Genomic DNA, 13,184 nt, shown 5'->3' with positions numbered 1-13,184 from the left:
TACCCTGCAAGATAAAAAAAAAACCCAAAAATAAACCAACCCACATCCTAGGTTGAAGGTGATGCTCCCACAGAAAGGCAAGAACCTTCTTCAAAGAGGACTATGCACACATATAACCAACACCTTTCAGAGTCAAGACAGGGATAGGGGTTTACAAAGAGAGCACACAAGGACAGTAAGCAACATGTCACCAACATTCTCACACCCAAAGCTTTGCTGCAGACTGGCACAGAGAAAGCACAAATGCACTTATTGTTATGTACACAATACGTGCCACAATATCAGAAGCCCCCAAGGTGGGGCTTTAAAGAAAACCAAAACAAACCAACAAAACAAACTTGCTTTTTTATTATTTATCTGAAAACACTAGCCCGACCATTGAGAGGAAGAAGACGAGGGTGCATGCTCAGAGTTTTCCAGCTGCCTCACACTTGCATGGGAGTCCCTCCTGAGACAGGAACACAAAAGCAGGACTTGTGATGGTCACCCTGTATGGTGCCTGCATATACACCTCAGCAGGCAGCTTTGAAGCATGGGAGCTGGGCTGGAGGCAAGGAGAAGCTACAGCCTGCAACCATGTACAGACACATACTCAGAATACATGGAGGAGAAGAACTGCACAAAACTGTGTTTCCTTTGCATCTTTCACTGGTGATGAGAGACTTGTCATAGAAGGGACGTACAAGACTCCATTATAGTTTTCAGGATGAGATAGAGAATAAACCCTCGGGTAAAAAAAATATAGGTTTTTGGAAATAATTGGTATCCAGATAAAAATCTGTTCTACCTGACACATTCAATATCTTTAATACAAATTGCTTTCTGATGGATGAGATTGATAGATAAGGAAACAAAGGGAGAAGTTTTAGTCACATAAAACACAAATGCCTCATCTATGAAATAGACACAGTAAGCCTTGTTTTTCATTTTAATTTCACTTTGAGATTTACAATGGGGACACTGTACAAATGTAACCCACTCTCCCCAAGGAGCAGATATGGACTTGCGAGGAGCAGCACTGTACCACACCACTGTCCAGCAAAGGAAACACACTGTTCCCGCTAGGTACAGCAACCATCAGCTGTTCTGGGGACAGCCCAACCCAAGTCACCTTTTCACTCTTTTATGGGCTGTTTTGTGATCCTTAGCACATCTCATGTGATGCTGCGACCAGCAGTCTGCCCAAACCAAGCCTAAAGTTTCCCTTCCCAGTCTCCAGACCTGCACTATGTTGCAAGATACCCATTCCCCCTATGACCTATCCCCAACAGGACCATTGCCATTCCTAAACTATCATTTTCATTTCCAAAGAGTTTCAGAGAGACCACCAAGACCTCAGGAAAACCAAGACCCTTAGTGGAGGGACTGGCGGTTTTATCTTTGTACAAAGCCTCTCAGAGCACTAGTCTGGGATGAGGTGCCAACATCCCACAGGAAGGCAAGCAAACACATGGGACTCAGCAAGAAGAAGTCTATCAGACATGGTCCATTCTAGCAGCTAGGCAGGAATACACAGTGAAAGAGAGGGGAAAAATGTTTATCATCTGGCTGTGCCAAGGTGAATAAGAACAATAAAATGGGTGGTGGTGGTGAAGTTTTAGTCACTCTGGGACTTGGTAAACAGGCAGTTGATTTTGAGTCTAGGAGTTAATGCCAACACAACAGCTGGCCTTCAGGAGGGATTTACTAATATAGCAGCATGTAATTAACACAAGGTCATCACTAAAAATTACCAGGCCAATTTGCTGTTAAATAGCTTCCTCCACAGAATGTGACCCTGTTGGAGTATAAGCTACAGCATTGTGTCTGTGAAGATGGACAGTCTGGGCAAGAGCCACATTTCCCTAGGGAGACAGGGTTGGTCACCAAACAGGGCTCCCTGTACTCCCCACATCTATCAGCGCCCAAGCCACTCTCTTCCCTTGCTGCACCAAAAAAATCAAAGCAGCCTTCTGTTCCCTTGCAGACCAACATACTACAATACCTGCAGCATCCAAGCTGCCAGAGGTGTGTGTCAAGGTTGACAGCAATGAACCAACATTTGTAGAATAAAGTTGTACAAAAATCTTTGGGCTAATTCCACCTGCATTCACTTGCCCAGGCATCACAGCCATATAGAAACATGGAGACCATAAAAGCTGTATGCCTCCTCAAAGCACTTCCCACTGCTAATCACAGTCTTTCCAAACAACCTGGTCCATAAGTCACTTTGTCCTGAATACCTTCCTCTGGGGTGCAGTCCGCATAAATGGAAGTCTCAAGCAGCTGGTGGAGGGGAGCGTTTCATTTCTTAGGTGGCAGTTTCTCCACTTTCTTCAGAGACACAAATTTCTGTACCTAATTTTATACAGAGGGCTAGGATGGCGTGTCTAGGTGAGCCCTGCCACTTCCCACACTTGTCCCTGCTCTTCCTTTGTTTGGGAGAACATGCTTCACTCTCCACATCCTGGCTGCTTGTCTACAACCTTCAAACTACCCTGGTTTCAATGTACAGATTAAACCATCTGATTTGTTGCTTATTTTCCAGAATTAAGAAGAACCCTCTTGTGAAGTGAGCTGGAGAAAAAGCATTCCTTTATCTGTCCCAAGGGCAGAGGCAGCTTGTGCTGATAAGTGCCCTTTGCCTTTCACTGTCCTTCCATGCTTCACCTGACAAGGTTTCCAGCCCTCATTTTGGTGATAGGCAGCCTTTGTAAGAAGCCAGTTTTGGAGGCTGTTCCTAGTACCAGGAAGTAGACGGATGCTGAGATATTTGATTGCCATTCCCTTGTGCTGCATCAGTATGGAGGCAGGATATAAGCTTCCATAGGTGGTTGCTAAATGACTTCTGCTCCTGCTAGAAGAAAAGGCAGGACCAGTACCTGTTGTTCAACCTGACAAAGCAGTCTATGTCACAGCAGGATGGCAACAGAGGGAAGGTAGGGGGAGACCCCGGCACTTTAGATACAACTTGGAGGGGTTTCCTCCTGCCATTTAGGGGTAACTCCTATCTCCAGGCTCCTACCAGGACATTCACAATAGGAAAAAGCACATTAGCACAGATACAAAGCTATAAAGCTAAGCAAAACCAAGAGGGGAAATACCAGATGAGAGGAAATCCAGAGTCCATTCATTAGTGCCGTATGCTAGCAGTAATTGACCCAGTATTCTTCTCAGCCTTGCCTCAGCACCTATCAGTGCAACCATGTATCAAGGTATGTGCTCCTTACCCCTGTACACTCTTATGCACAACAGAACAAATAACAGATAATTTCATATCACTTAAATACCAGCTTCACTCACGTCTTATCTGACTTCTTGCCCTGTGCTTAATTTAAAGATATTTTTAAAAGGAACAGGATCAGTAGTTCAAAAGACAAAGTTGTAAAATGTCTTCTATTGGTAAAATAACTAATGTACAAATAGGGGTAGGCATGAGGAACTAGGCTACTCAAGACCAAATCCTGCCTTTACCTTTCCTTAGGCAAGCTAGTGGATTTGCCAAGGCCTTTGACAGGCCTAGGCCTAGGGCAACAGAGTTATATCTTTTCCTGTTTTACAACATTACTTCAGGGGTAAATAAGCTCCTCTCCAGTCTTCACTCAACATGCAAAACACCTCACAGTGATCTTGCTAAACGTTTCTCCACAGGGCAAGCAAATAAGTGATTCTTTTTATTCTTTCTGAAAATTTCATATTCTTGAATCTCTTACAAGTCTGGGAAGGTGGAACCCATTCGTAAATAAGGTCCTGGGAAGCACACATGGCTGCGGCTTGGCAGGACCACAGCCCTGAATGAGCTCTTTCATTTTCAGCATGTTTGGCAACTTCGGTTAAAGAGCAAATGGTGGTTTTGATAGAATATTTCAAACACAGAGCAACTGGAGTGCTACAGCTCCCTTTACCTAAAAGAGACTCATATAATAATAACAACTGATTTTTCAAAGCATTCCTCTCCATACCTCCTAAAGTAAGCAAAAGTTCTTCAAAAACACTAGGATCTGAAGCATGTTTTAATCTGGCTAACTGCAAAGTTGGAAACAAGTGAGGAGAAAAGTAAGAAGTTTGTAGCAGATTACACAGAACAGAATTCACACATAAAGATGCAAGTGGAAAGGCGTATTGATTTTCTGATTCTTTCTATAAACTACCATATAGCGCTGCTGCTGTGCCAAAACTTATGCATCTACTCATGATCTGCACCAAACTTACAAGAGTTTGTAGATTTATGACCTTTAGAACAAGCACCTTTCTGCAACTAGAGATAATCAGGCTACTCCTGGGTGTTTGGCTGCAAGAATTCAGTTGTAGCATTATTGTCTGTATTTGGAAAAATGTATTAGCAAGAAACATACAGAGCAATAAGGTACTTCCGACTGCAAATAAAGCTGTCTGATCTCATCTTGTGAGCATGCGGATAGTAAGCCCACAGAAGGAAGTGACAGATTCAGAAGGATTCAGGGCATAGTACACAGCAAAAATCTCTCACCCCCCACTGATTGCCAAACACCCAATAAAAGATTTGCAGATGCAAACTGTGGTGATTCCCATCCTTAAAGGAACATCTTGGAGCATCATTTGGAGAACAGAGCCTCATTAATTTAACAATGGACAAAATTAAATCTGACCTTTAAAGAACATGGAATTGAAGCTCACACACTAACACCTGCAAGTCAACCCACCTGCCCTGCAGTCTGAAGAGAAACAGTATTTCCTGAAAATTATTAGCACAAGCTGCAGCATAAAGTTTTTAAAAATATCAGCAGCAAATTAATGGTTGGGGAGATTCTCTTCCTTGTAGGATTATGTTATATGCTTCTCTTCAGGGAGTATTCTTATCCTAGCCTCAACTGTATTTCTATATTTTTTTTAATTTATTATTATTGCATGGTATACTCCAGGCCAGCTGTTCAAACTGTCTTACATCTAACAGAAGCTTAAACAGGAAGCAAAGGTAAAAACTGAGGTGAATTTAACTTTTTCTGGCTATCTCAGGTAATTTTTCCCAGAATGTCAAAGCTAGAGAAGAATATTAATAAATGTAGCACCAATACCCTGTCATAATTGTTTATTCTGGCCAAAAAAAACCGCATTTGGTGCAAAAACATTGATTTCCTTTCAGCATCATAGCCTGGAACAGCAAAAGCTTTGTTTATAAAAATCCAAATAGCTTTTTCTCTCCGACCTGCCCAGTTGGCTTCCATATAACAACTCATGCTGTAGGGGCCAGAATGACCATTTACACTCTGAATTGCAGACCATCCAAAAGCTTGGCTTATACTGGATAAAGATGATCAAAGTTTTAGTATCCTTCTTCCTTCTAACATGAACTCATTAGATGATTGACTTTAAAAAAAAAGTAATATTTACTGTATTTATGGGAAAATGTTTTCATGACCTAGATCAGAGAAACATTTTTTTTTTGTATATAGATTGCTTTTTTGAACAAGAGAGCCACTGGCGTTGGGGCAAGACCAGCTGCCAGGCATCTGGCAGGTTCGTCAGCATTGGCACACGTGCTGGATATCTGGCAGTTAGCTTTTGCATCTGTTAGTTTCAACAACAGCCATAGCTACATCAAAAGCCACAAAGGCATGACCTGGTTATTTTTCAGGGTGTCTGTATTGATCTAACACATTCTAGGTTCACTGCCCAGTTTTTTTGTGGTTTTGTTTTGGGGGGTGCTTTTTTTTTCCACTCCCTAGAAAGGAACTGTGAAATAAGAGGGCAAATGCTGAAGAAGAGACCCAGTATTAATATACGAGAGCTTTGTGTATAGATATGTGTGTATAAAAATATATATATATTTGTCAAGGTCCTCTGGACACTAGAATGACTGTCTCACAGAAGTGGTGCTCCACACCACCTAATCATGCCACACCATCCACCACCATCAAATAATCCACATTAAAAAATAAGAGGAGCAATTTCTTTTAATGTGGTTTATCTTGTCAACTATTCAATTGCATCTGGGCAAAGTTACTCTGCACTGCTGTTTAATAAACCTATATGCTTAGTTCTGATGAACATTACTGTCTACTCTAAAGCCAGTAGTACTCTTCCCTGAATACCAAATAAAGTGAACACTTCACTAAAAAACAGGAAACCACATTTTAGCAAATCTAAAGTCTAGTTTTGTGAGTATCTTGAGGGCAGCATGAGGCCATATTGATCCCAAATGCTGTCTTGACCCTATCTGCCTGCTCACTCCATGCCGAGAACAGCATAGAATCAGGAGGCCACACAGTAAACGAGCATTAGGAAGCTAACCTCAGCAAAAGCTGAGTGTTTGAGCTGTATTTGCTGAGCTGATTTCATTTGGATCAGTTTCCTAAGCTGGCTCCCAGGTATGCCTGTGCTGGCACACACTGGGGATGTGTTTGGAGCAGGGGGAGGCTAGGATTGCATCTAGCAGTGGGTGCAGCTCAGGTGCCAAAGTAGACAGAACAACAACCCAATGCTGTGAGGAGGACACTTAGCCCTGCAGGCTTTTCAGAAATGCTGGGGTCTCTTGCCCTGCCAATGCCTCCCCACTAACACTTGTTGTTAACTTTAAATTGTGCAGTGTCCCTACTTGTATCTCGTTCCATCAGGAAAGTAGTGCCATGACTCGAGTCACACCAGCTGCACATCTCTCAACAGTTCCTGGTGGTCCATTTTCACAAGTGCAAATCCTGAATTCGCCACTTGTCTGGTGCTTCTGCTTAGACAGTCTCAGACTAAATAGTCACACTAAAAATGGTGCCACAGCCTGAGCAGACCAGGTAGGTTATTAATCAGCTGAGGCTGAGATTTACATTTGTGCCAAGGCAAAGTTTTGCACTGCTTATCTCTTACACAAGCCCTATGTGCAGAAGAGAAGCTAACAGGAGATACAGGCAGAAATTGTCCTACCCATAGCAGGTGTTGAAAATACATGCAAATTTCACCTTTCTAAAGGTAAAGGCTGCCTTCAGAAATACAGACCTTGCTAATGATGCTGCCTTAGCATATAGCATCTATTGAAGTGAGGTTTGGGGGATTTTTACATCTCTACCAAAATGTCTTTGTCACTCATCTTACAAATTCTGCAGTGTTCTACATTTACCCACTACAAGCAACTAAAAAAGAATAAAGCTATATAGCTGGGGTGGTGGTGTATGTTTTGTTTTGGATTTTTTCAAGAAAAATTCACCGCAAAATAAGCCAAGAGATCCAGAGGTAAAGTGAATATCCTATGTTTCTCACCTACCCTTGTCTTTCTTTAGCACACCTCACAATGCTCCCTACTCAGTGATCTCTGTGCCACTTCACACTTGGCACCATTGGCAGAACACCAAGAAGTCTATTTTTCTTATTTTATCTCCTGGAATTCTGAGGCTCTTCAGTTTGTGACTCTCTCACTCATTTCTCTCTGTTTATGACCATCTTCCTAAGAGTCTGGATCACGGCACTTCACTGCCCCTCTGATTCTCTCCTGTGAGACCTCAGCTGGAGTACTGTGTCCAGTTCTGGAATCCTCAACATAAAAAGGATATGGAGCTGTCAGAATGGGTCCAGAGGAGGGCTACAAAGATGACCGAAGGGCGAAAGCACCTTCTCTATGAGGACAGGCTGAGAGAGTTGGGGTTGTTTGGCCTGGAGAAGAGAAGGCTCTGAGGAGATCTTATATATATACCTTCCAGTACCTGAAAGGAGCCTACAAGAAAGCTGGAGAGGGACTATTCATAAAGGCTTGTGGTGATAGTATGAGGGGGCATGGGTATAAACTGGAGAAGGGCAGATTTAGACTAGACATTAGGAAGAATTTCTTCACCACAAGAGTGGTGAGACACTGGAACAGGTTTCCCAGAGAGGCTGTGGATGCCCCATCCCTGGAGGTGTTCAAGGCCGTGTTGGATGGGGCCTTGGGCAGCCTGATCTAGTGAGAGGTGTCCCCACCCATGGCAGGGGGGTTGGAACTAGATGATCTTTAAGGTCCCTTCCAACCCTAACTATTCTATGATTCTGTGGCAATCCTCCCTTCCAATGGCCTTGACATACTAACATACCTGAGCAAGAAGGGATGCATTTGTCCCATTTTGCTCGTTCTGCCATACACCTTCACCATTCCATATTTGTCAGGCTGGGAACCGGGAAAAATAAGCTCAAATCTGAAGTCAGACAAGAGATAGCATTCAGGGATAGCTGTTTATACTAGCTAGAGCCTTACAGCTGCAAGGGAACGAGTCTCAGGCAAGAAAAACAAGGCTTTTAACACTAAGCCACTGTAAGATCATACCCAACAGCTCAGATTTCAAATCCCACTCCTGTAAAATTGTATGCACAGGCATCCACTGCAGGTGTCCCTCCATTTAACATCTGAAGTGATGCCACTGGTATCACCTCAAAAACAACCACCACTCTCATTTTAGGCTCAAGTCTGTGGGGGAGTTCTCCGTTCCTAAAAATGCATTCCCAAAGTCCTAGTTATATCGACAGAATCCACCAATGAAAGCTTACACAATGCCAGTTTTCAAGAAACTGTGTTTTTGGTGTCATGGGCCATTATGCACAACCAAAGGCAAACAATGAAAGCAGCTGAAGAGAGTTTACATTTTGCCACTTTTCATCTGTGTCTTCAGTGGCCTATAGTTAATCAAGCTAACACCCCTTCTTTCTGTGCCACAAACCCAAGAAAGAAGTAGGCATTGCGCATCCTTCCCGCTATTCTCTTGCAAATGGAGCCACAGCAGAATTCAAAAGTAGTGCACAGGGGCCAAGTGAATTATGCATTTGGCTCTTCTCAAAAGCCAAGGAAAAGCTCAAATGCCAGATATTTTTAAAAGCAAAGCATCCCATCAACAAAATGATATTGACTGTCTGTACTGGGGGCAGTGGGCTTTTTCTTTTCAGAAATAGCATCCATTCATCTGTCGTTGTTTTAATTAGAAAAACTAATAAATACAAAACCAATGGAGGAAAACAAATACAAAAATAACAAAGGACACATTTATCTGCTCAAGGGAAGTGGCAAAGAGCAGCTGTCCTTTAATGATCACCAGGCACATGAAATTAATCCACATCTTTATTACAAATTTAAACCAACAAAATAAATTAAAACTCAAGTCAGACCAGGAACCCAGGTGGGAAAGGAATAAGCAAAGCTCAGTTTCCCTTCAGCTTACCCAGTCATCTCTGCAAAAATAAGTACCTTTGTCTGCTGCCACCACAATTATTCTCTCATCACCATTGCTGAAGATGAGATGGGAAAGCCACTGCCCTGTTCCAAACATCAGGCGTTTCGCGCTAGTGCAGTAAATGAATAGCTCCAATTATTCATCGAAGCTAAGGACACATGTGGTGTAGAAGTTTAATTTTTAAATTTCCATGAAATACATGAGTTTAAACATAGCATAGGAAACAATAGTGCATTGATCTAGTCCTTCCCCCAAGTCTTTTCCATTAGTGGGATCCAGTCTTGCTCTGGCAAAATTCCCATCAAGACCCGGGAGCCCTGCATAAGGGAACACTGCACTGGTTCAGCTACTCACCCCTCTCTCTGCTAGACTCTGCTTGCTAATGAAATAGAGCAAGGGGACAAGGCATTGAAAAAGCTTCAAAGTAAATGAGATGCTGCTGTGATTGGGTAAAATAGAGGATTCGCCTCCTCCCTGCTCCCAGTAGTCGATCCTGCAAAGGAGGAGGCCCCCAGAAGTACCACAGGGAGCATGAGGTGTTCAAGGGCCAGAGCTGCTTCTGCATCTTGTGCTCTGGACTGTACCTACAGTCAAGCCTCCTCTTCTGCAAGCACTCATAAACCTAGATCAGTGCATTTTTTCCCCACTGACTGATGACGCATTGAATTCACACTTAGCAAAAGAGTGTGAGCTGTTTGAATACCATCCTGCCAAGGCTACCACATGATTTTATTATTTATGAGTTCCTTAGTTTTCAAACATTTGCATAAGAAGCTTACCAAAGTTTTTATTACAGATTCCATTTGTGCATAGAAGTCAGCTGAATATTTAAAAATGCACTCTATATATATCTCAATTCTGAATCAGCTGTGATGGGGAAAGGAATAGGATTGACTTTGTTTTGTGAAAAACTTCAACAGAGATTCATGCTCCCAGATGTTTTTGTTCTTTGCAAAAAAAATAGTAAGGTTACTTGTTCCAGTAAAAAGGCCCTTATTAAAATATAGAATGTACCAGGCACAAGGGTCAGTTCTACAGATCAGTGGTTTTAATACACTTTAAAAAAAAATAAAAACAACAAAAGCAACAGTAGAAAGCTCCTAAAGGCTTTTCTGGTTTTTTTTAGTTTTACTAAACTTATGAACTCCTGAGCTTGATTCTTATTTTATTACAAAAGCCTCGAATTTCACATTATTTTCGCAAACACAGTTCAAGTGTTTGTATATGTAGCATGAATGAGGCAATGAGAGGTAGCAATTAGTACCACATGTATCATATGTCATCCTGTCTCATTTTTCCTTGAACTGAAAATATCTCCCCGTCCCAATGCATACATTTTTTGAGCAGTGGTCCCCCCAGCTCCTAACCAAAATCAGGGCATCTTGGCCTCTTATACGTAGCACAGTAGAAGCACAAAGGAACAAGAAAAACAACAATTAGAAGCTAATCCCTGTTCTGGTGGGGTTGCAATCTAAATAGAAATTAGAAGATAACACCATTACTCCATTTTACAGAAGTGAAGATGAAAAAAAGAAAAGGAAGAGAGACAGATTAAAGGTTTGTATACACTAAGGCATTTCACAGTTTTGCTTTCTTCCATGCTTTGTGTAGCTTGTTTATTTAGATTGTAACTCATCAAAACAGGATTATCTCTCATTTGTGTTTATACACTAACACAAAGCAGCCATGAATAACTACAGAAGAATTGCTTTTCAGATGGTAATAGCTACCAATGATTAATAATTATGCAACTCCAAGTATGTAGCTGGCGATACTGTGTTTTCTTTTCTGGGTTACAGAGATTAATAATTTATAGTCTATAGTTTATAGATATTAATAATAGTTTATAGAGATTAATAGTCATGTTTAATAATAGATTAATAATAGATCAATAGTCATGATTAATAATAGTTTAATAATAGATTAATAATAGTCATGATTAATAATAGTTTATAGAGATTAATAGTCATGATCTACTGATACCTATGTAAACAACCTGCACAGAAGGGGAACAGAAATGGTACATGTCTGCTCCTGGGAGCAGACAGAGGACTGAGCTACACGACATACTTATATTTGAGAAAATAAAGTAATAGCTAGGACTAAATGCCTTTCTGGAAGAAGGACATGTCCACCAGCCCTTGCTTCTAAACTTATTCGTCAGAGATGTTGGAAAAGGAAAGGGAGCAGCAGAGAGGAAGCTAATACTAAGTTAAGTAGCACAAATTTGCCAAGAAGCAGAGAAGACTGCTGATAACCCCTTTTTACAATATATACTTACATTGTCATCACCAAGGGCTCTTATCCCCTATCTTCTACTAGGCTGCTACAATTATCACACATTACCTACACAAGGCACCAAAATGTAGGCATTTAGTGTCATTTGAGCTGCTCCGATTGGTTTGGGACATTTGCACAGGGCTGACAGAAACACCGTAAGAGCTGCAGAGGATCCAGCCTTTCTGGACCAGCAGCTGTAAACCAGCTCTACTAGGTTTAGCTGTCCTTACCCTAAGCTATATAAATAGCATCAAATGCCTACACTGAGGAAGCTGCATTACTTCCCCACATGATATTTAAGTTTTGGCTGTGCAATGCTTGCAAAGAGATGCATTCTCAGGCAGCGAGTCCACAGAAAAGCCAACTGCAAGGGCAGTCCACCTAGCCTCATCGCTGGCCATGGTGGGATCCCAAGGACATAGGTCTTCAGCAAGCTGGCAGCACATCGAAGTAACACTTCTGTCAGCCTGGACCCAGCCCACAGGCCATACAGCCCCCACCATGACCTGTCACGAGCCCTACAACAACCCAAAAGCCTTTGCTCCACTTAAAATGCACAGAATGAACCCTCAAAATGAGAGGGATCCTTTCTGTACAGTTCTTGAAGTGTGAGGAAAGCAGAGCTTAATGGGGAAAGTTGTCTGAAACACAGATTATTAATCAGATTTAAATGGGTAACTACTAAGGGAACAGAAACACATATTACACTCCATTATCTAAGAGGACTTGAAAACACTGTAGGATCACCCCTGCTAAAATCTGTGGCTCAAACTCCTGGTCTTTCCTCACCAAAAGCTTCAAAAGGAGCGATTCATATAAGAATTGAGATTGTAGACAAAGGGAATATATTCAAAAAAGCTATTTCTTATTTACGACACAGAGATCATTTACTTTGAAATCAGGACTCAGGGCAGATACTTCACCATGAGCACAGCCCTGAGGAATGCTGAAGTCAGCCATCAATAACTCTTTTCACAAGACAAGCTCCCCCAGGGCAGGAGGATAATACCAAGCTGGGTGGTAGTTTTTAAGCAGCTGGACACAAATTGGGGCTTGTCGGTTGTTGTTCCCAGGCACTACATGTCAAATTAGAATAACCTGTTGTGCTTTCACTCATTTTTTTTTCCATGACTGGCTGCAGAATGCAGAAGATGCACCTGTTGACTCCTGGATTAGTTTCCCTGTGATGAACAGCTCTTATCAATCATCACTCAATGAGAGATTTCAAAATAATAGTTACTTCTCATTTTCCCCCACAGTGAGAGATATTCAGTACGAATGGCAGCCAAGCTGCAACCTGCTTTTCTGACATCGGAGATCTGCTGGGAAAGTTTCTTTGCCAACTGGTTTTGGAGGCTTCTTGCTGTTTCCAGTGTGATTTACAAAAGTCATTCCAGGAACCAGGCTCAAGATGCTGCCTAGAAGGAGCACACCAGCCCAAAGCACAATGACACTGGGAATGTCTGTGGCACATCTAGTCTCCCAGTAGCATAAGCTTGAAGTGGGAGTGGGCAGGTGCAGTCTTTGAGCTCATAACCTGCAGCAGAGAAGATGGACCCACCTGGAAAAGCTGGAGCAAACTCAGAGGCTCACTAAAGCAGTCTAATGAAAGTGCTATGCTCCATGTTCTGTGACAGGGCACATGGTGCCTTAGCCAATTACTCACCTCATTTCCACCAACTCAGTGATGCCTTTGATTTAGCCTTTTTGTAGCTAAAAGCTCCCTGGGACAGATGGGGGCTGGGTGACACATTGAGCCAGTGGTGC

The sequence above is a fragment of the Phaenicophaeus curvirostris genome, chromosome 2, assembly GCF_032191515.1.
Source record: "Phaenicophaeus curvirostris isolate KB17595 chromosome 2, BPBGC_Pcur_1.0, whole genome shotgun sequence".
Classification (NCBI taxonomy): Eukaryota; Metazoa; Chordata; class Aves; order Cuculiformes; family Cuculidae; genus Phaenicophaeus; species Phaenicophaeus curvirostris.
Note: the sequence above shows the minus strand (reverse complement) of the source record.